The sequence below is a fragment of the Vigna unguiculata genome, unplaced genomic scaffold (genome assembly GCF_037176805.1).
Source record: "Vigna unguiculata cultivar grain cowpea cultivar isolate G323 ecotype 2 unplaced genomic scaffold, ASM3717680v1 ptg000233l, whole genome shotgun sequence".
Taxonomy (NCBI): domain Eukaryota; kingdom Viridiplantae; phylum Streptophyta; class Magnoliopsida; order Fabales; family Fabaceae; genus Vigna; species Vigna unguiculata.
Window position 1 is genome coordinate 1 of NW_028196870.1, and position 23126 is coordinate 23126.

General features: G+C 30.9%; 3 non-coding genes across 3 annotated transcripts; all 3 read right to left on the reverse strand.

The window, feature by feature from the left end:
- Window positions 1-9450: 9450 nt before the first annotated feature.
- Window positions 9451-9522, reverse strand: TRNAR-UCU (transfer RNA arginine (anticodon UCU)). The gene has a single exon. It is a non-coding gene; the product is annotated as a tRNA-Arg (tRNA).
- A 12806-nt stretch (window positions 9523-22328) lies between these two features.
- Window positions 22329-22402, reverse strand: TRNAW-CCA (transfer RNA tryptophan (anticodon CCA)). Its single transcript has one exon. It is a non-coding gene; the product is annotated as a tRNA-Trp (tRNA).
- A 165-nt stretch (window positions 22403-22567) lies between these two features.
- Window positions 22568-22641, reverse strand: TRNAP-UGG (transfer RNA proline (anticodon UGG)). The gene has a single exon. It is a non-coding gene; the product is annotated as a tRNA-Pro (tRNA).
- Window positions 22642-23126: the final 485 nt, after the last annotated feature.

The window sequence follows — 23126 nt, forward strand, 5'->3', positions numbered from 1 at the left end:
AATGCATTGGAGTACGGATGTGTATCATGCATCAGAATTTAAATATAGTAATGTCCATATCTTACCAAAAACAAGTCATTTATGGATTTTATCAGGAAAATCAGACAGATCCGCTTCAGTCTCTTTTTCAACCCGAAAAGATCAAGATCAATTGAACATTCATTATCTTTCTACAGGAGAAAGAGATATTTGTAACCATTTAGCAAGTAATAATAAAGTAAGACATAATTTGTTTCGTTTCACTCCTTCTGAAAAAAAAGAAAGAAGGATTTCAGATTATTCAAAAAATAATCAAATCCTATGTAAAGATCATTGTCATTTTACACATCCTGCTATTTTTCACGATACTACGGATTTATTAGCAAAGAGGCGGAGAAATCGATTCATTATTCCATTTCAATTCCAATCGATTCAAGAACGAGACAAAGCACTAATGTTAGATTCCAGTATCTCGATTGAAATACCAATCCATGGTATTTTTCGTAGAAATAGTATTTTTGCTTATTTCGATGATCCTCAATACCGAACACAGAGCTCGGGTATTACTAAATATAGGACTATTGATATAAATTACATTTTTAAAAAAGAGGATTTTTTAATCGAGTATCCAGGAATTCAAGAATTTAAGACAAAATACCAAATTAAAGTAGATCAATTTTTTTTCATTCCCGAAGAAGTGTATATTTTACCAGAATTTTCTTCCATAATGGTACGGAACAATAGTATTATTGAAGTAGATACACCAATCACTGTAAATATAAGAAGTCAAGTAAGCGGGTTGGTTCGATTGGAGAAGAAAAAAAAAAAGATTCAATTAAAAATATTTTCCGGGAATATCTATTTTCCCGGAGAAATGGATAAGATATCCCGGCACAGTGCCATGTTGATACCACCGAGAACGGTAAAAAAAAATTCAAAAGGATCAAAAAAAAAAATGAAAAATTGGATCTATGCTCAATGGATCACAATTATGAAAAAAAAGTATTTTGTTTTGGTTCGACCGGTCATTTTATATGAAATAGAAGATAGGATCAATTTAATCCAATTTTTTTCCCAAGATATGTTACAAGAAAGAGATAATTTGGAACTTCAAATTATTCATTATATTCTTTCTGGAAATGGAAAATCAATTCGGGGAATTTCTAATTCTAATACAAGTATTCAATTAGTTCGGACTTGTTTAGTCTTAAATTGGGATCAAGACAAAAAATTGTCTTCTATCGAAAAAGGGCATGCTTCTTTTGTTGAACTAAGTATAAAAGGTTTGGTTAGATATTTCTTAAAAATGGACTTAGGAAAATCCCATATTTCATATATAAGAAAAAGGAAAGATCCGCTCGGTTCAAGATTTATCTTGGATAATGAGTCGGACTGGACCAACATCAATCCATTTTTTTTTATAGATCCGAGGGAAAAAGTTCAACAATCACTTAGTCAAAATCATGGAACTATTCATATGTTGTTGAATAGAAATGAGAAATGCCGATCTTTAATAATTTTGTCATCATCGAATTGTTTTCAAATACGATCATTCCACGATGGAAAATATTACAATGGGATAAAAGAAGAAATAAATCCAATTCAAAGAGATCCTCTGATTCCAATTCAAAATTCGTTAGGTCCTTTAGGAATAGCCCTTCAAGTTGCCCATTTTTATTTTTACCTTTTAATTACTAATAATCAGATCTCGATAAATAAAAACGGGCAACTTGACAAATTAAAAGAAACTTTTCAAGTATTAAAATATTATTTAATAGACGAAAACGAGATCATTTATAAATCTGATCTATCTAGTAACATCCTTTTAAATCCATTCTATTTGAATTGGCATTTTTTCCATCATAATTATTGTGAAAAAAAAACGTTTCCCATAATAAGTCTTGGTCAATTTATTTGCGAAAATGTATGTATAGTTCAAACGAAAAATGAACCACACCTTAAATCGGGTCAAATTCTAACTGTTCAAATGGATTCTGTAGGAATAAGATCGGCTAACCCTTATTTGGCGACTCCTGGAACAACTGTTCATGGTCATTATGGAGAAATACTTTCTGAAGGAGATATATTAGTTACATTTATATATCAAAAATCGAGATCAGGTGATATAACACAAGGTCTTCCAAAAGTAGAACAGGTATTGGAAGTTCGTTCGATTGATTCAATATCCATAAACCTAGAAAAGAGAGTGGATACTTGGAATGGGCGTATAACAAGAATTCTTGGCATTCCTTGGGGATTCTTCATTAGTGCTGAGCTAACTATAGCGCAAAGTCGTATTTCTTTGGTTAATCAAATTCAAAAAGTTTATCGATCCCAGGGAGTTCACATTCATAATAGACATATAGAAATTATTGTGCGTCAAATAACATCAAAAGTATTGGTTTCAGAAGATGGAATGTCTAATGTTTTTTTGCCTGGCGAACTAATTGGATTGTTGCGGGCCGAACGAGCTGGGCGTTCCTTAGAAGAGTCGATCTGCTATCGAGTTCTATTATTGGGGATAACAAAAACATCTTTGAATACTCAAAGTTTCATATCTGAAGCAAGTTTTCAAGAAACTGCTAGAGTTTTATCAAAAGCCGCTCTCCGGGGTCGCATAGATTGGTTGAAAGGTCTGAAAGAGAACGTTGTTTTAGGGGGAATGATGCCAGTTGGTACTGGATTCAAAAGAATAATATACCGTTCAAAGCAAAGGCAATATAACAAGATTACCCCGGAAACAAAAAAAAGAATTTATGTGATACATCAAAATAATCTAGGATTTAAGAATTCCTAAAATAATGATTCTTAAGGTCGTATTCATCTCCGGTCACTTTATTTTGTATATATTTTGTATAATAAAAGAAACATAATAAATAAACGAATCATATTCAATGAAATAGAAAAAATGGCCCGATCTTTTTTTTATCAACGGCAAATTTTCAGTAGAAGAGAAGGTTCCTTCGGAACACTTATTTTTTTCTATTTCAGTATACTGGGTCTCTTTCTTTCATTTCAAAAAATTGATCTAATTTCTATTTGGAAATGAAAGAAAAGTGTGGGGATAATTATAAATGACAAAAAGATATTGGAACATAATTTTGGAAGAGATGATGGAAGCTGGTGTTCATTTTGGCCACGGTACTAGAAAATGGAATCCTAAAATGTCACCTTATATTTCTGCAAAGCGTAAGGGTATTCATATTACAAATCTTATTAGAACTGCTCGGTTTTTATCAGAATCTTGTGATTTAGTTTTTGATGCAGCAAGTGGGGGAAAACAATTCTTAATTGTTGGTACAAAAAAAAAAGCAGCTGATTCAGTAGCGCGGGCTGCAATAAGAGCTCGGTGTCATTATGTTAATAAAAAATGGCTCGGCGGTATGTTAACGAATTGGTATACTACAAAAACACGACTTCAAAAGTTCAGGGACTTGAGAATGCAACAAAAGACGGGGAGATTTCATAGTTTTCCAAAAAAAGATGCCGCTATATTGAAGAGACAATTAGCTCAATTGGAAACATATCTTGGCGGCATTAAATATATGAAGGGCTTACCAGATATTGTAATAATCGTCGATCAACAAGAAGAATATACGGCTCTTCGAGAATGTATAACTTTGGAAATTCCAACAATTTGTTTAATTGATACAAATAGTGACCCGGACCTCGCTGATATTTCAATTCCAGCTAATGATGATGCTATAGCCTCAATTCGATTAATTCTTAACAAATTAGTTTTTGCAATTTGTGAGGGTCGGTCTAGATATATACGAAATTCTTGATTAATAATAAGATAAAAAATTCTTGAATTTGCTTCGAGGGGTTCATAGATTTATGGAATCGCTTACTATACTAGTAAGAAATTGCACAAAAATGAAAATAGAAAACAAACAAAAATTTTATGTAATTAGTATCGGTATTCAAAATCAAAAATGAAAGTAGACAAATCAAAAGGGAAAGGAGATGTTTGAATAAAAATAATTCCCTTTTTTCAACTTCTTTTTTTAGAGGACAGGACAATATGAATGTTTTATTATGCTCTATCAACACATTAAAAAGATTATACGATATATCTGCTGTGGAAGTAGGTCAACATTTCTATTGGCAAATAGGGGGTTTCCTAGTACATGCCCAAGTACTTATTACTTCTTGGGTTGTAATTGCTATCTTATTGGTTTCAGCCATTCTAGTTATTCGAAATCTGCAAACCATTCCCACTTTCGGTCAGAATTTATTTGAATATGTTCTTGAATTCATTCGAGACGTGAGCAAAACTCAGATTGGAGAAGAATATGGTCCGTGGGTTCCTTTTATTGGAACTTTGTTTCTATTTATTTTTGTTTCTAATTGGTCAGCGGGCTCTTTTACCTTGGAAAATCATCCAATTACCTCATGGGGAGTTAGCTGCACCCACAAATGATATAAATACTACCGTTGCATTAGCTTTACTTACATCAGTTGCATATTTCTATGCGGGTCTTTCAAAAAAAGGATTAGCTTATTTTAGTAAATACATCCAACCAACTCCAATCCTTTTACCGATTAACATATTAGAAGATTTCACAAAACCCTTATCCCTTAGTTTTCGACTTTTCGGAAATATATTAGCTGATGAATTAGTAGTTGTTGTTCTTGTTTCTTTAGTACCTTTAGTAGTTCCTATACCTGTCATGTTCCTTGGATTATTCACAAGCGGTATTCAAGCTCTCATTTTTGCTACTTTAGCTGCGGCTTATATAGGTGAATCCATTGAAGGCCATCATTGACTAGTTTTCTCAAAAATAGTCTTTTTTGTTTAGCTTGCCACACATATATTGTGGCTCAATAGAATCTACAAAATAAACATCTATCTATAGATATATAGATAGATATAGATAGATCTATTCGATTAGTATATATTAGTTTGGATATTCAAAAAAAATGAATAGCTAGAATTAGAATTCTGTATGATATTTACGTTTACAATGTGTGATAAAAAGATACTATATAGAATGTTAGTAGATTCTCGTTTGATTCACATTTAATTCAACAATTGATCAAAAGATAATTAAAAACATTTAGATCACCCAATTTCCTATATTTCTTTGAAACATTAATGAAATCGAATGAATTTATTTAGATTGATTGTATCCATATGGGATAAGAGAATAAGAAAAGAGGGAAGGGGAGCTTAAAAAAAAACATGATAAAAAAAATAGAAGTGAGGGGATCAGTCAAGGTTTTTTAGGTTTCAAAGAATGAATTTCAATTTCGATTGAATCTAAAACACAAAGAAAATTAGTTTACAGCATAGAAGAAACCTATGTATATGTGATATGATATTATAGATGAACTAGTTTTATATGAACTAACCATATATCTGAAATAACTAATCTTTTCTATATAAAAAAGGCCTCGCTATTACTGTCAATTTCTATAGGGATAGAAAAGCAAAGTCCTTGCGTTTCAGCTCTAATTGTGAATTGAAAATTAAAAAACTAAAGAAATTGTATAAAAAAACGAAGAATTCAAAGAATGATTCCAAAATTAAGGTAAGAGAAGAACAAAGATTATACAGATTCACCCCCAAAACTATGTAGTTCGAGACGAAAAAAGAAATCTCGAAGTAATTCGTTTAATAACTATTATTTTCAATTTTTAATTCTTATTTTTATTAATTACTTTAACTGAAAAAGTCTTGGTAATTGAAAAATGAAGTCAGAATTTATTAGTCGATTATATCATTAACTATTTCTTTCTTTTATATGTAGGTTACGAGGAAATTCTCATGAATCCAATTATTTCTGCCGCTTCTGTTATTGCTGCTGGATTGGCCGTAGGGCTTGCTTCTATTGGACCTGGGGTTGGTCAAGGCACTGCCGCAGGGCAAGCTGTAGAGGGGATTGCACGACAACCAGAGGCAGAGGGAAAAATACGGGGTACTTTATTACTTAGTCTGGCTTTTATGGAAGCTTTAACAATTTACGGGCTGGTTGTAGCATTAGCACTTTTATTTGCTAATCCTTTTGTTTAATCCTAAAAAGATAAAAATACATATGTGGACTTCCTTTTTCGAATTATATTAATAATTCACTCCTACAATTCTTTATCTGTTCGGATAAGAACACAGGAGAAGGACTAATTGAAAGGTATTCACATACTTATTCACCCTCTTTCTTCTTTTTGTTTAGTCCAATGAACCCCTCTTTTATTTTATTTCTTTTAAGATAATTTTTTGAAAGTGTTCAAACTAGATAGATTTTGCAATTGATAAAAGAACTGGTATCTAATTCTAAGAAGTATCATTCTTTTAGGGAATCTTCCAATTGATTGACCAATCCAAATTATATCAAATTCTATAATTATATATTCCAATTAGATTATTATATTATCTATCTAATAGGAATATTAGAAAGATAATTAGTCTATTCATAAGAGGAGATGAGATCATATGAAAAATATAACCGATTCTTTCCTTTGTTTGGGCTCCTGGCCATCCGCCGGAAGTTTCGTGTTTAATACCGATATTTTAGCAACAAATCCAATAAATCTTAGTGTAGTGTTAGGTCTACTGGTTTTTTTTGGAAAGGGAGTGTGTGCGAGTTGTTTATTTCAAAGAATAAATTGGATTTAACCAAACTGCACTTTTTAGTTTAGTTAGAATTAAGAAAATGTGCAGAATCCCGCGAATTACTTCTGAATTCATTTTCTTTTTTGAATAAATTAAGAAAAATCTTAAAGAACCATAGCATTTCGCGCTTTATTGGTAATCCACTTTGATTCTCTATTTACCAAAAATTTTGGACTATTACCATGGTTAAAAAGAGTTTGAAGTCTATACGCAGTGTAGTACTCTTTCTACCGCTATATTAATACAGAAAGGAAACGGTTTCAAAAAAATTATTCGATTTTTTTTCGATATAAAACACTCATGTCGATAAAAAAAATGGCTTGAATCCTATTTATGGCGAGAAATAAAAAACGGGTGAATTTAAACCTCCCCTTTGTACGATGCGTAATCGATGGATGACCTATGTATAAATTCAAAAGAAGTCTTTGGATTTGAATAAAAAAACAACTTTGTTGACATATATTTGTTTGGTCAAAAGAGTCCTCCGAATATTCTAGTCTTATATTGGTAATTGTTTTCACTTTGAATAGAGAAGAGAGGATAGGCTCATTACATAAAAAATTGGTAAATTTCCGATAAGTAATTGAGTGTGAGAGCCAAATGAATCGAAAGATTCATGTTTGGTTCGGGAAGAGATCATAGACATTTTGAAATGGATGGAAAGAGAGTCTACTTTCATTACGTGATTTATTAGATAATCGAAAACAGAAAATCTGGAGAACTATTCGAAACTCAGAAGAATTACAGGAAAACGCCATTGAACAGCTCGAAAAAGCCCAGGCCCGCTTAAGGAAAGTTGAAACAGAAGCAGATCTGTTTCGGGTGAATGGCTATTCTGAGATCAAACGAGAAAAATTGAATTTAATTAATTCAATTTATACGACTTTGGAACAATTAGAAAATTACAAAAACGAAGCTATTGATTTTGAACAACAAAGAGTTATTAATCAAGTTCGACAGCGGGTTTTACAACAAGCCTTACAGGGAGCTCTAGGAACTCTAAATAGTTGCTTGAACAACGAGTTACATTTACGTACTGTTAGTGCTAATATTGGCATGTTTGGGATGATGAAATAAAAAAATAACTGATTAGGCTTTCTATTATACAATAGAGTATAGGCATCATTTTTTTCTTATAAAAAATAAATTTAAGATATTTTCATGGTAACCATTCGTGCAGATGAAATTAGTAAAATTATCCGTGAACGCATTGAGCAATATAATACAGAAGTAAAAATTGTAAATACTGGTACCGTACTTCAAGTAGGCGATGGTATTGCTCGTATTTATGGTCTTGATGAAGTAATGGCGGGTGAATTGGTGGAATTTGAAGAAGGTACTATAGGCATTGCTTTGAATTTGGAATCAAAAAATGTTGGTGTTGTATTAATGGGTGATGGTTTGCTGATACAAGAGGGAAGTTCAGTAAAAGCAACAGGAAGAATTGCTCAGATACCTGTAAGTGAAGCTTATTTGAGTCGTGTTATAAATGCCCTGGCTAAACCAATTGACGGTCGAGGAGAAATTTCAGCTTCGGAATCTCGATTAATAGAATCTCCCGCTCCCGGTATTATTTCAAGACGTTCGGTATATGAGCCTCTCCAAACAGGACTTATTGCTATTGATTCGATGATCCCCATAGGACGGGGCCAGCGAGAATTAATTATTGGAGATAGACAAACAGGTAAAACAGCAGTAGCCACAGATACAATTCTCAATCAACAGGGACAAAATGTAATATGTGTTTATGTAGCTGTTGGTCAAAAAGCATCTTCTGTGGCTCAAGTGGTGACTACCTTACAAGAAAGAGGAGCAATGGAATACACTATTGTAGTAGCTGAAACAGCGGATTCTCCAGCTACATTACAATACCTCGCGCCTTATACAGGAGCAGCTCTGGCTGAATATTTTATGTACCGTGAACGTCACACTTTAATCATTTATGACGATCTCTCCAAACAAGCACAGGCTTATCGGCAAATGTCTCTTCTATTACGAAGACCACCAGGTCGCGAAGCTTATCCAGGGGATGTTTTTTATTTACATTCGCGTCTTTTGGAAAGAGCCGCTAAATTAAGTTCTCAGTTAGGCGAAGGAAGTATGACTGCTTTACCAATAGTTGAAACTCAATCGGGAGATGTTTCAGCTTATATTCCTACGAATGTAATTTCCATTACAGATGGCCAAATATTCTTATCGGCCGATCTATTCAATGCTGGAATAAGACCCGCTATTAATGTTGGTATTTCAGTTTCCAGAGTTGGATCGGCGGCTCAAATCAAAGCCATGAAACAAGTAGCTGGTAAATTAAAATTGGAATTAGCACAATTCGCAGAATTAGAAGCTTTTGCACAATTCGCTTCTGATCTAGATAAAGCTACTCAAAATCAATTAGCAAGAGGTCAACGATTGCGCGAGTTGCTTAAACAATCCCAATCAGCTCCTCTTACTGTGGAAGAACAGATAGTAACTATTTATACCGGAACGAATGGTTATCTTGATTCATTAGAAATTGGACAGGTAAGGAAATTTCTTGTTGAGTTACGTGCTTACTTAAAGACGAATAAACCTCAATTCAAAGAAATCATATCTTCTACCAAGACATTCACTGGGGAAGCAGAAGCCCTTTTAAAGGACGCTATTAAAGAACAGATGGAACTCTTTTTATTCCAGGAACAAGTAGAAAAAAATTGATGAATCATTAAATAATTTTGTAATTCAATTTTCCAATTTTTATAATTAGTATCTTTTAATATGTTTTTATTTCATTTGAATATTATATATAATGAATTCGAATCAAAATGTAATAAATCAAAAAAAATAGAAGGACAAGGTTGAAATTAGATATGCAAACAACTTGCGTCCAATAGGATTTGAACCTATACCTAAGGTTTAGAAGACCTCTGTCCTATCCATTAGACAATGGACGCTTCTATTTTATATTTGATTCTTTAACCTTTTTAACTAAACCTTATTAAAAAGATTAAAGAATCAAACAAATATAAAGAATTCTAGAAATTATAAAAATAAAATAAATCAAATATTTAGAATAAAAGAAAAAAAAAATAAAAAAGAAAAATCAATTGAATATAATTGAATATATATAACTAAAACTAAATTAAGAAATGAAAATGAAGAATTGACAAATTCTTTAAGAATTCTAGATTCATTCTCGAAGAAAAAAGATAGATTTAAATAGAATAAAATAGAAGCGGGTAGCGGGAATCGAACCCGCATCGTTAGCTTGGAAGGCTAAGGGTTATAGTCGACGTTGATTCATCATTTTGATTTAACGTCTCTAATTCAAAACTGAACGTGAAACTTTTGTTTCATTCGGCTCCTTTACGGAATGAAGAGATGGACAATAAAAAAAATTGACCCATAACATCTATGTCAGCCTTTTTGTATGAATAGGTTTCAAATATCTTGCTTTTTAGATGATCCCTCTAGAAGAGCAATATTCTAACAATCTATGTTTTTTTTCTAGTTACTTCGTTCTCTATTTCTATTTCAGAAAATCTTTAGGAAAAGAAGAAAATTTCCGTCGAGCTAAAAAAATGTCGATGTCTCTAGTAAACTAAAAGAATCGTTTAATAGCTATTTTGCTTCAATTTTTACTATGCAAAAAAATGGAAGATTTAGTTACGATTAGAAAGAAACTTTGTATATTTCTCTCCATAGATCCTTTAGTAATACTCAAAAAATTCGGATTATAGATCCAATTCCAAAAACTTATGTTTCATAATTTTAAAACTCAATTTGTCAAATTCGATTTGATTCTTCTTGTATACAAATTACAATAATGTATATTATACCGCAAATAATTCATCGAGGGGTATAAAGGAGTCCCTTTAAGTAAAAAATAAAGTTTTTGATCGGCATATGAATCAAATGGGGGATCCCTTAACTTTTGGGGGGTCCTTGAAACGAATCGCACTTTTACCACTAAACTATACCCGCTACAATATCATTATTGTATCTTTTGTTGAACAAAGCAATCAGACAAAATAAAGAAATGGGAGGCATAATATTCTAATAAGTCGAGTATTGACATGTTTCATTAGAGAATCTTCTAATGAAATTTGAAAAACGGGATAATTTTCATTTTTTTATTTTGCTGAAGGTTATATATATATACAATTTACGTTACCAGAAAAAAGAGAGGGAGTAAGAAAAGAGAACATTTTTATATTATCTTATTTTGGTTTTATCTCATAGGAATCTATCCGTATCTCTTATTTTTTTTTTAATTACAAATATTTTTACAAATATTTTTTTTTCGAATAAAATATATTCAAATAAAGAATTTTTCTTCAATATTCATGGGAATAAAAGAAAAAGAGCCCGACTAGGTACTGGCCGGGCTCATTGGCTGTATAAAAAGAAAAAAAGAAAACTAAAATATATAGAATAATAAAAAAAAGATAGATAAGATAAAAAAGAATAAAAAAAAAGCAAGTCTCTTTTTTTTTTAAGCTCCCTTTTTGTTCTTCTTGTTTATGTGATATAACATAAACAAAGTAATTCTTTTTTTTTTCAATTGGGGAGAGATGGCTGAGTGGACTATAGCGTCGGATTGCTAATCCGTTGTACAAATTCTTGTACCGAGGGTTCGAATCCCTCTCTTTCCGTTGATAATTTGGTATTTTTTTTTGAACTTGTTTTTTTTATTTACTAGTTAAAGATGTTAAAATAGAGAAAATCCTAAAAATATTTCAAAATTCCGCACAAGCAAGAAAACACAGAATCCACTTTTTTCTTATTCTATTCTTCACGTCCTGGATTACGTCCTGGATCGTTAGATAGGAATCCGAAGATGAAAAGAGAAACGAAAAAGATCACTACCGTATAAACAAAAAGTTTTAGAGTAAGCATTATGAAATCTCCAAGATAATTAAAAAACGACAAAGAAAGAGAATAGATTCTCTTATATTACAACATATTTTGTTTCTTTTAATACTAAGATACTAAGTTTCTAAAAAATGAAGTTTTTTTAGGATATGAGGAGATATATATATATGAGTTTCGAAAATGAATTGATAGTAAGAGTAGATTATTTTATTACAAATTATCAATAATTCTTTTGACCAAAAATCCTTTTTTTCTGTAATCTAGGTATTCGATTGGTGAGGGGTTCCAATCGAATAATCGGATTAGGTTTTTTCAATTCAAAAAACGTAAATGATGAGAAGGTCCCTTTTTTTCCTATATATTGAAAAATTTCAATATTGGAATCCAGAAGTCACACTGTAAGACTTATCTGATCTTATAAATTGTTAAAATGTTCGAGTTTTAGTTTTCTGAAAAATTCTGAATTTTTTTACGACATTATTCAAATTAAAAATATCATCGAAAACTTACAGCAGCTTGCCAAACAAAAGCTAAAAGAAAAAATAGTACGGGTATTACTGGCATAATATCCACAATTGGATTCAAGAAAGCGTAGGCTTCGGGCAATTTCTCCAAAAAAAAACTACTGGAATAAAGGACGGAGTGAATACAAATACAGATCCAACTAAAGATATTAAGCATAACAAACATTTTGTTCTTTAAAAAAAATAAAAGTTATTTTTGTTTTTTTTTTTTCATTCTAATTTTCAATTTTATTGCATTATATACATAATACAATAAAAAGGAAAATAAAGAGTTATGAATAAAAGTAAAAAAATGAATCAAATAAGATAAGAATCTCGAGAATCCTTCTTTTATTTGAACTTTTCCAGTTTCAAAATATTTTTTATTCTGAAATCAAAAAAATTGAAGAAATCATACTTCCTTCTATATAATATCTTAATTGAATTGTATGTAATGATCAATCAATTTAGTTTTATCCTATCTATCTATATCCATTTATAGATATAGATAGATATGTAGATACGCATATAAAATACTAGTCGCAAAATTTTTTTTTTATAGAAATTTTTGAACTGGAATTGACGAACAACCAATATCAATAATAGTCTTTATTAATGTAAAATGGAAAATGGGGCGTGGCCAAGCGGTAAGGCAACGGGTTTTGGTCCCGCTATTCGGAGGTTCGAATCCTTCCGTCCCAGAGCATATCTATTTAGGATGTATATCATATTTGAATACAGATTGTATCGCATAATTAAAAGGGACCCTCCTTTTTTTGAAAAAAAAAATTATCATTTTTCTACTTTACAAATTATAAAAATAGAATAGAGTAGAAAATATATTGCTAGAATATCAAGTTCATTTTCATTTATGTCTTTACTTTTAAAAAGGTTTTCATTATATATAAGAAAAACCGAAACGTAAAAAAAAGGATAGATTCTTATGTAGCGAATGAATCAATCACTATTCACGATTCGATAATTACATACTGGATCTAAGCTAAGGGAATGTTAGAGTAAAACTTCGTTTGAAACGATGTGGTAAAAAGCAACGTGCGGCTTGAAAGACATGATTAAATTAGGGGTGGATTTTGATATCCGCCATTTTTTCTAGTATTTTACAAACGAACATGATCTTGACTTGACATCATTTGTTCTGTTCCACTAGACCCCTTTTTTTGTTTTTGGGACAGGAAAGGGATTAATGATGTAAATAGTACATGATGGAACTCGAATTTATTCATTTCTCGGGAGCAAGTATCTAAAATTTAATAAATTCTAAAAAGTTAATAAGTCTGTTTATTTTATAAAAATAGAAAGGATCTTATTTCAGCCAGGTTCAAAAAAAATGGTTGAAATTTGTAAAATTGCTTTTTTATCAAAAAGTTTATCCGCAGGAATTAACTTTTTTTATGATTCTTTCAGAGAAAAACAGGTATGTTGCTCCCATTTTTTTAAAAAATTGAAGATTCCCGGAGTAATGTCTAAACCCAAAGATTCAAAGAAAAGCTAAAAAATCAGGGAATTAAGGAAATACCATTTTCAAATTGTATCATCAATTCTATTATCAAAAATTTTAGAAAAAAGAAATGAATGATAAAGAAACGAAATACGGGCAAGAAAGAGGAGTAGAGACCACTCAATAAATGAAATAGCTGCTGCTTGGTTTTCTTTTTAGTTTTTTGAGAATTTTTCAAATTGAGTGTTATGGAGGTACAAATAGGAAGAGTTTTTTTTTTTCAGAAAGAAAATACGAAAGAAAAATACTTCAGTCATTGTTTAATTGATTTGATGATTTTATTGCTCTATTTTACATCATAATTTTCGAAATACATAGAATTTTTGATATTCTCGAGCCGTACGGGGATAAAAATTTCCTGTACGTTTGGAGGGGGGGTATCTATATCTATCCCAAAGAGCTGTTTATCGAATTGTTGCTAAGGGATGTTCGACCCCAAAGAGAGGGAAGATATCTTCAGAAAGTGGATCCTATAAAGAATTAAACCTATTTCAATATTCCTGTTATTCTTTCATTTCCTTGACAAGGGGCGCTTAACCTACAGGAACTGTTCAGCATATTTCAAAAAAGGCAGGTGTTTTTATAGAACTTAGCTCGAATCAACAAACGAAATTCAATTAATGAAATCAAAAAGGGGGTGTAGATTATTTGTATATAGATTTACAAAACTCCCCGCTCTCTTGTTATATTCATACTTCATTTTTTTATTTCTTGTTGTTTATATAGAATCATAGAATGCAATTTTATATAGTCAGACAATTCATGAAATTTTCATAAATCTTCAAAAAAAATGAAAAATTGTATAGAGATAAAAGAGAGAATATAGGAAAAAAAAGAGTAACTAAATATAGTAATTGGACTTTTAAATAGATTCCCCCCTATGAGGTGATTTTTTTATTTCATATTTCTTCTTATTTTATTGTTATTTCTTTTTAATATTGACTCGCTCTTTATTTTTTTCAGTTATTAATTCTAGTTATTTGATTTATATACTTTTTTTTGATAGTAAATAAATGAGATAGAATATTCAAAATGGAATATTTCTATTATTTGATTTTTCATCCAATGACTATACATTTTTTTTTATGGAAATACAGGAAAAAACTCTATGGAAAAATGGTGGTTCAATTCTAAGTTACTTAATAGGAAGTTCGAATACAGGTGTGAATTAAGTAAATCAATGGAGAGTCTTGGTCCTATTGAGAATACCAGTCTAAGCGAAGAACCCAAAATTTTAACTGATATAGATAAAAAAATTCAGAGGTGGGATGATCGTGATAATTCTAGTTATAATTCTTTTGATTATTTAGTAGGTGTCGATAACATACAGGATTTCCTATCTGATAAAACTTTTTTAGTTAGGGATAATAAGAAGAACAGTTATTCCATATATTTAGATATTGAAAATAAAACTTTGGAGATTAACAACAATCATTCTTTTCTAAGGGTTTTTTCTAGCTATCTGAATACTGTTATTAAGAGTGATTACGATCATTCCATGTATGATACTCCTTTTAGTTGGAACAATTATATTAATAGTTGCATTGATAGTTATTTTCATTCTCAAATCTGTGTTGATAGTTGCATTTTTGGTAATATAGTCGAATATAATGACAGTTATTTTTATAGTTACTTTTTAGGTAAGGTCAGAAATTGTAGTGAAAGTGAGAATTCTAGTTTTAGTTTAATAACTAGTACGAATGATACAAATGATAGTGATTCCACTCTAGTAGAAAATTATATGAATCTCCATGAAAGTGAACAATTGACGCATTTGTGGATTGAATGCGAAAATTGTTATGAATTAAATTATAAAAAATTTTGGAAATCAAAAAGGAATATTTGTGAATACTGTGGATATCATTTGAAAATGGACAGTTCAGATAGAATCGAATTTTCGATTGATTCGGGTACTTGGAATCCTATGGATGAAGACATGGTTTCTCTGGATCTCATTGAATTTCATTCAGAAGAAGAACCTTATAAAGATCGTATTGATTCTTATCAAAGAAAAACAGGATTAACTGAGGCTGTTCAAACAGGGACAGGTCAAGTAAATGGTATTCCTGTAGCAATTGGTATTATGGATTTTAAGTTTATGGGAGGTAGCATGGGATCCGTAGTAGGTGAGAAAATCACCCGTTTGGTAGAATATGCTACTAATCAACTTTTACCTCTTATTCTCGTATGTTCGTCCGGAGGAGCGCGTATGCAAGAAGGAAGTTTGAGCTTGATGCAAATGGCTAAAATTTCTTCTGCTTTATATTATTATCAAACAATTCAAAAATTATTCTATGTATCGATACTTACATCTCCTACTACGGGTGGGGTGACAGCTAGTTTTGGCATGTTGGGGGATATCATTATTGGCGAACCAAACGCTTATATTGCATTTGCTGGTAAAAGAGTAATTGAACAAACATTGAATAAGACAGTGCCCGAAGATTCACAAGTAGCTGAATCTTTATTCAATAAGGGTTTAATTGATTCAATCGTACCGCGTAATCTTTTAAAGGGAGTTGTAACTGAGTTATTGCAATTCCATAATTTCTTTTCTTTGACTAAAAAGGAAAGAAATTATGGAATTGAAATACAAAATCAAAACATACAGGATCAAAGTAATAAAATAAAAGAATAATAAAAAAATACTAAGAATCATAAAAGGGTATATTCTGATATATATCGGCTTAGCTATAATCACTAGAATTCCTATATACTAAGTATAAAGATATAGGAATTCTAGTGATTATAGACTGTCTTTTTTAATAAAAATAAGAATAAAAATCGACAAAAATAAAAATAGATATAGTACAAATAGTAAATCGAGGTACCCTTATTTATGATAAACTTTCCTTCCATTTTTGTTCCTTTAGTGGGTCTAGTATTTCCGGCAATTGCAATGGCTTCTTTATTTCTTTATGTTCAAAAAAACAAGATTTTTTAGATACGGCGGTAAGTAGGGAAAAATATTATAGATCTTTTTTTTAGAGCTGGAAGCAATTGGATGAATTCCCCCTAAAGGTTTACATTTCAGTAGCGCCAGTTGATGAAAATTACTTTAGAAACAAGTAAAATTCTGGGGTTTTTTATTCCACAATTATTATTCTTAAAAAGAAAAAGAGGGGGTAATGAATATTTTAAAAAAAAGATCAAAAGAAGTACTGATCTATTCTATAACAGAGTCTCGAAAAATAAGCAATATCTTTTCAGCCTTTATCATTTTTTTAGGTTCATTGGGGTTATTGTTGGTTGCAATTTCCAGTTATCTCGGTATGGGTCTTTTCCTTTTTTCTCAGGAAATTAGTAATTTTCCATTTATTCCACAAGGGGCCGCGATGGCTTTTTATGGAATTGGGGGTCTCTTTATTAGTTTTTATTTGTGGTGGATTATTTTGTGGGATATTGGCGGTGGTTTTGATATCTTCGATAAAAAAAATAAAGAAGAAGTATGTTTTCTTCGTTGGGGATTTCCTGGAAAAAATCGTCGTATTATTCTCAAAATACCTATGAACGAGATTAAATCTATCAGAATAATAACAGGAGTTCAAGAACGAAGTATTTTGACTCGTACTCTTACTTATGAGAGTCTCGTTTATATGGAAACAATAGAACAGGGGTTTATTCCCTTGACTCGTATTGAAGATAATTTGACTCCACTAGAAATTGCAAATAGAGCTGGCGAATTATCTTTTTTTTTAGGTGTACCGCTTCTTTATTGATGAAAATTGGACTTAACTAGAAATAAAATTGCACAAAAAGTTTCAGAATTGTCCTATTTATTTAGTGTACCGATTGAAATATTTTGAAAAAAAACTGTTTTTTGCAAAATATTTCAATTTTTATTTTTATAGATGGGACATTTTTTGATTTCGAAATTTGAATATTATAGTCATAACTCGAAGTGCTCCTTGGTGTATTTCTAAAAAGAATCCTTTTTTCTTCGAATCTTAGCAATTAATATCCTTTCGAAACAATATTTTTTTCTTCATTGGATTGGAATTGACTGTGAATTCTTTCGATTTCTTATTCGATTTATGTATTCTTTTTTCTCAATTAAAGAAGGCAAAGGCTAACTTCCGAAGTTTAAGTAAAAAAAAATGATAAAATACAATCTAAATTTATCTAGAAGCTCTATAACTTGTAATGAAGCTTATACTTGATAGAAAAGTTATTATCATATAGAGTTGACGAAAGAGATGAAGTTAAGTTCATTAAAGACGAAAAATGAAAAAAAAAAAAAGCATTCCCCTTCTATATCTTACATCTATAGTCTTTTTGCCCTGGTGTATCTCTTTCACATTTAAGAAAAGTCTGGAATCTTGGTTTATTAATTGGTGGAATACTAGTCAATCCGAAATTTTCTTGAATGATATTAAAGAAAAGAGTATTCTAAACAAATTCATAGAATTAGAGGAACTGTTTTTCTTAGATGACATGTTAAAGGAATGTCCGAAAACATATATACAAAACCTTCGTACTGGAATTTATAAAGAAACAATCCAATTAATCAAAACACACAATGAAGATCGTATGAATACGATTTTGCACTTCTCCACAAATATAATTTGTTTCTTTATTCTAAGCGGTTATTCTATTCTTGGTAATCAAGAACTTGTTCTTATTAACTCTTTGGTTCGAGAATTTATATATAATTTAAGTGACACAATAAAAGCTTTTTCTATTCTTTTATTAACTGATTTATGTATAGGATTCCATTCAACCCATGGGTGGGAACTACTTTTTGGCTTCGTTTATAAAGATTTTGGATTTGCTCAAAATGATCAAATTATATCCGGTCTTGTGTCCACTTTTCCAGTCATTTTAGATACAATTTTAAAATATTGGATTTTCCGTTATTTAAATCGCATATCTCCATCACTTGTAGTGATTTATCATTCAATGAATGATTGACAGAAAAACCGATTTACTTCAATGAATTTCAAGTTTTTATCTAAAAAAGATAATTTTTCATTTTCCCCTCTTTAAAAAAAAGTTAAATAAAAAAGGGGTTCCCACCTTGGATAGGGAACTATGCGAGTGACCTACCTAATCTTATTGTAGAAATTTTCAGGATCAATGATTAGACCATGCAAACTAGAAATGCTTTTTCTTGTATAAAGGAAGGGATTACCCGATCCATTTCTATATCGGTCATGATATATATAATAATTCGAGCACCCTTTTCAAATGCATATCCAATTTTTGCACAGCAGGGTTATGAAAATCCCCGAGAAGCAACCGGTCGTATTGTCTGTGCCAATTGCCATTTAGCTAATAAGCCCGTGGATATTGAGGTTCCACAAGCGGTACTTCCTGATACTGTATTTGAAGCAGTTGTTCGAATTCCTTATGATATGCAAGTGAAACAAGTTCTAGCTAATGGTAAAAAGGGAACTTTGAATGTGGGGGCTGTTCTTATTTTACCGGAAGGTTTTGAATTGGCACCCCCCGATCGTATTTCGCCTGAGATTAAAGAGAAGATAGGCAATCTGTCTTTTCAAAACTATCGCCCTACAAAAAAAAATATTCTTGTAGTAGGCCCTGTTCCTGGTCAGAAATATAATGAAATCACGTTTCCTATTCTTTCCCCGGATCCCGCTAGTAAAAGAGATATTCATTTCTTAAAATATCCTATATATGTAGGCGGGAACAGGGGAAGGGGCCAGATTTATCTTGACGGGAGCAAGAGTAATAATAATGTTTATAATGCTACAGCAGCAGGTATAGTCAAAAAAATCATACGAAAAGAAAAAGGGGGATACGAAATCACTATAGTAGATGCATTAGATGAGCGTGAAGTGATTGATATTATACCTCCAGGACCAGAACTTCTTGTTTCAGAAGGTGAATCTATCAAACTTGATCAGCCATTAACAAGTAATCCTAATGTCGGTGGATTTGGTCAGGGGGATGCGGAAATAGTACTTCAAGATCCATTACGTGTTCAAGGTCTCTTGTTCTTCTTGGCATCTATTATTTTAGCACAAATCTTTTTAGTTCTTAAGAAGAAACAATTTGAGAAGGTTCAATTGTTCGAAATGAATTTTTAGTTCCGCGTATTTATCAACATATTAAACTCGTAAAAATAACTCAATTTTTTTGATAATTTTTGTAATTATATTCTGTATAATATCTGTATAATAGAAAATATATATATATATTCAAATATCGAAAAGTTACTCTAAGGGGGATTCTTTGTTTTTTCTTTTTTTTTTTTTTCTTTGTCCTTTCCTAGAGTCCGATTCCTATTCCTTCTTGTTTGTGTTGAAATAGAAATATTCTAAAAATATCAATAAAATACTATTTTTGAATCCCTTCCTGAAAAATCCTATATCTTAGTTTCTCTTTTTTCCAACTTAGAATCTTTCTGCCAGATAATCTTTTATGGTATATAAATAATATGTAAAATAATATGTAGTGAACAAATAAAAAAAAAAGAATGAAATGGAATTTTTTGAAACATCGGAAGAAGTAGTCATTTATATGAAAAAAAATTAGAATTCTTAAGAACTCAAGGGGGATCCACTTGCATTCGTCAAAGAAAGAGTGGATCCCTGTTCAGTTCTTACACTTTCATTTCAAAAACCCAAATAGAATACGATTACTACAGAGATGAGCCCAATCCGGAATATGAACCATAAAAGAAAATACCAATTAAACCGATCACAGTAATACCAGTTACAGTACCTATTATCCAAAGAGGAATTCTTCCAGTAGTATCGGCCATTTATCCCACTTTCCTCCACATTTAATCACGTAGTCAGTCATGCTAAAGACATTAACAAACAGTCATAGATAATTATGAAATGATATCCTTCCGAATGGGATAAAAGAATTCTTAATATATATATTATTGACTATTCCTATTTCTTCTATTAATTCTAATTAATTGAAGAAATAATTTGAAAATAAAACAGCAAGTACAAAAATAAGTAATAACCCCCAGTAGAGACTGGTACGATTCAATTCAACATTTTGTTCATTTGGGTTTGATTGTGTCATAGCTCTATAATTCAAATTAAGTTTATCGTTGGATGAATTGCATTGCTGATATTGATCCCAAAAAAGAAACAGTGGGTACCGCTAGTCCGTGAACAGCTAGCCATCGTACTGTAAAAATTGGATAGGTCCTATCTATAGTCATTGGAGCCTCCTAAAAAGATCTACTAAATTCATCAAGTTGTTCCAAAGGATCAAAACGGCCAGTTATTAATGGAATTCCTTGTCGGTTCTCTGTAAAATACTCGTTTGGGCGGGGACTTCCAAATACATCGTAAGCTAGACCTGTACTGACAAATAACCAACCTGCAATGAATAGGGAGGGTATAGTAATGCTATGAATAATCCAGTATCGGATACTGGTAATAATATCAGCAAAAGAACGTTCTCCTGTGCTTCCAGACATCTTGAACTCCACATATTCTTGTACAGTCAAAAGGGGGGGATCGAGTCCATAAAAGACGAGATCAGTAAGGCGAAATTTACTGAAATAGAATCCTTGTTAGATCGTCCATTTTGTACCAACGGTGTCTTTTGAGTATACCGAATCAGTATAGCTATCCTTCTTCTAACAGAGCAATGAAATTTCACAATCAGTGTAAAATTTTAGTACTAGATTTTTTTCTTCTTTTTTCATTGATTGTCTCTATGTAGTCAAAAATCCGATAGAAAATTTTGCAAAGTTTGGGTATATAAAAATTTTTTTTATATTAAATTTTTAGAGTAATAGTATAAAAGGAAGGTTCTTAACATTTCAAATTATTAGTTTTGGATTAGAAACTAAAGATCCATTAAAATCGGAATATGAGAAAAGGGTTTCTAATAATTAATAAAGTAGATAATTCATAAAGTAGATTTTCTATTTTAATAATTCAATTATTGCCAAATCAATAAATATATTTTTTGTGGTTGTTGAAGATCTTTTTTTCTATTTTCTTCTACATTAATTCAAAGTGAAATAAAATGAAATAACAGAGTTATTATTCTTTGTTTGAATATTCATAATTTTTCTTTTCTTTTTCCAATATAAACAGAATTCTATTGGATATCTATAGAATAATACTAAATATTTTCATTAGATCAGTTTACTTAATTCCTGAGTTGATTAAGAAGTATGTTGATTTGAAATCACAGGATGGGTAGATGTAACAGATGAGGAATTTATTTCTAAATTATGTTACTCTATTTCTTTTTTTTTTTTTCGTCTCTAATAATTGAATTTATTGAGGAATTGCCAATTTTGAATTGTATCTTTCAAGTAGGATTTTTTATCTTCTTTTTTCTCTCAAAAATGGAAATTTAGGGAAGTGCTTTATAAACATATGTATAAAAAGAACGAACATATTTCATTTAGTTTCTATATGCCCACTATCACTAGTTATTTCGGTTTTTTACTATCGGTTTTAATTATAACCTCGTCTCTATTTATTGGTCTTAGTAAAATACGACTTATTTGATTTGTAATTTTGAGAGGAATAGTAAATTTTGGTATAAGACATTCTAGAATTCCTTACTATGTCAATTTACAATTCTCGATCGTTGAGATTTATGATCAATACAGATTTATGTTTAAGGCTAGATATTATATTACCTTTCTTTTTACTTTTCGAACAAATAAAAATGATTGAAGTTTTTCTATTTGGAATCGTGTTAGGTTTAATTCCTATTACTTTGGCTGGATTATTTGTAACTGCATATTTACAATACCGACGAGGTGATCAGTTGGATCTTTGATTCATTAATGTCTCTTTTTTTGTGATTCCCTATTTATTTAGTTTAATCCTAATCGACAAGGATAAAATTCAGACTTTCTTTTGAATGTTCAATTATTTCAGTGTAATTATCAGGCGAATAATACTAGAATCACGCTCTGTAGGATTTGAACCTACGACATCGGGTTTTGGAGACCCGCGTTCTGCCGAACTGAACTAAGAGCGTTTTGTTTTCATAAAATTATATGATCCAAATCCATTTTGCATATAGATATTCAGTATGTATGTTCAATTGGAATTCGTCTTCACAGGTTCCCGGTTTATTGCTCATCTCATAGAATATGGAATATTATAGAATACGGAATATCATAGAATAAGTAATTGTTAGGGATAGGGATGACAGGATTTGAACCCGTGACATTTTGTACCCAAAACAAACGCGCTACCAAGCTGCGCTACATCCCTTTTCCATTTGTTTATAGTGTTATTGTAAAGAATCTTTGTCTTGTTTTCCACATTTTTCTCTGTTGATATATATCAACAGAGAAAAAATACTTAAATAATAAAAAGAAAGGAGGATTTGAAATGCGAGATCTAAAAACATATCTTTCCGTGGCACCAGTAGTAAGTACTTTATGGTTCGGGGCTTTGGCGGGTCTATTGATAGAGATCAATCGTTTTTTTCCAGATGCATTGATATTCCCCTTTTTTTAATTTTAGTTATTGACACGGGAAGGGGTGAAGAAGATGAAAGGTCCAATTATATATTAAATATGTGTAATTAACCTACTCTTCTTTTTTTTTTTTTTAGGAAAGATAAAGACGAAAGATTAAATTGGCCTCATTGAAATTCGGAGTGACACTCGGGATCGGGATCTGGTCCAGGCTTCAATGGAATTGAATTATTAATTCAATTCCTATGAAAAAGAAAGTGAAAGCAGAAATCCATA